The sequence below is a fragment of the Rhinolophus hipposideros genome (genome assembly GCF_964194185.1).
Source record: "Rhinolophus hipposideros genome assembly, chromosome: 10".
Taxonomy (NCBI): domain Eukaryota; kingdom Metazoa; phylum Chordata; class Mammalia; order Chiroptera; family Rhinolophidae; genus Rhinolophus; species Rhinolophus hipposideros.
Window position 1 is genome coordinate 66,873,816 of NC_138056.1, and position 1,585 is coordinate 66,875,400.

Genomic DNA, 1,585 nt, shown 5'->3' on the forward strand with positions numbered 1-1,585 from the left:
TATCAAATTAAGTTTGGCAAATGAATCCCCCAAAATATCATCCACTGTATTTGGAGTACTTTATATGGCTATATGTAATATATTATATTTACATCTGGCTGCTCTAAACTAAAAAAATAAACACAATTACTCAAAAAGGTAGCATTAGCTCTGAATTCTCTAAGATACTTGCAACAGTCATCGTCCAAATGAAGGCACTGTTTTGTGATATTTGAAATTCAAATAACTTATTTGAATTGAAAACAATTCTTAAAACTCCGTTAAATTTTAAACCCTTTGTTACAAAAATCCTAAGGGGTATTTCTAAGTAAGTCAGAAGTAGGTCTAGGTTAACAAAACCATATTTGACCTAGGATTTTATCCTTTAAAAAAATTGTAGAGAATGGACAAAAAAATTAGGCTATTAACAGAAAACACTACCTACATTTGTACTCAGAGGTATAAATTTGGTGACAGAAAAGACTTAAGGACATGCTGGAATCTTAGGAACAGTTCTCAAAGAGCTTAGTTTTATTTTCTTGGATTTTAAGAACACCTAAGATCCTTCCTCATCCTAAATCTTGGTAGCCGGATAGTACTTCAAATGTCCCATATCAATAATTTTATACTCTACAACAAGGGGTGCGTCTGCATATATACTGGGTGTTACTGTAGGAGAGAGTGGAGTAGATTTTGTAAAGTTCAGATAACTCAGTGCAAAAATTAGCTGAACCAGTTCATTCACCTCCGTGGTAACAACTTCCTCTTCTTTATCAACACTAATTGTTTGCGACAGCTTAATATTTCCAAGTTCCCCATTTGCAGAAAATTTCACACAGGAAAACACAATGTCGAATATGACTGAAATCTTGACATAGACATGCCAATTCGCCAGAAGGCATCTTTACTACACAGCTATCCTCTTGTTCTCCAGTCCCAAGTTGTTCAACATCTAAATCCATTAACTTCATTTCACAGTCTGAAACCTTTACTTAATTTGGAGATTCAAATACTAGTGCCAATGTGTGCTAATTGTCTTCAGTCTTTAGTGTAATAATGTCTTCGTTGCCAGCATACTAGTATTTCAGATATGCTGGTGAGGTTCACGCCCAAGGCCTGGCTGCGTTCACAGCAGTTCGTGTCGAAGCCCTGGGAGTGCAGGGAAAACTGCACTAAAAAGACGTGGGACGAGTCCATGCTCTGCAGGTTCACACCACTGGAGCTGATGTCCCAGCAATCTCCTTGATGAGGCCCTTAAGCGCCTCCATCACCTTCTTCATGGTGGAACCCTGGATCAGGTACAGCTCGAACATGGTGTCGGCTACAGGCTAAGGGAAGGAGGTAGGTGTGGTCGGCTTAGGCGTCACAGGATGAGTGCAGGCAGGCAAACACAGCAGTGAAGGCCTGAGACAGAGGAAGATCTCAGCAAGCCCGGGGCCCCTGTGACCGTTTAATATGCTCGCATTTGCAAGCGCCACCACTTTGCATATTTTAACTTATTTCTAATAATTCCAATATTTCCCCCAACTTCTTTGACTACAGCATTCTTTCTTATTAAACTCAACACCTTCTAATATCCCACACTTTGGCAACTCCTGGCAACACA

The 1,585-nt window shown here is 39.6% G+C and overlaps 1 pseudogene across 1 annotated transcript; it reads right to left on the reverse strand.

The window, feature by feature from the left end:
* Nucleotides 1-535: 535 nt before the first annotated feature.
* Nucleotides 536-1,292, reverse strand: LOC308503652 (proliferating cell nuclear antigen-like; annotated as a pseudogene). The gene has a single exon. The product of its transcript is annotated as a proliferating cell nuclear antigen-like (transcript).
* Nucleotides 1,293-1,585: the final 293 nt, after the last annotated feature.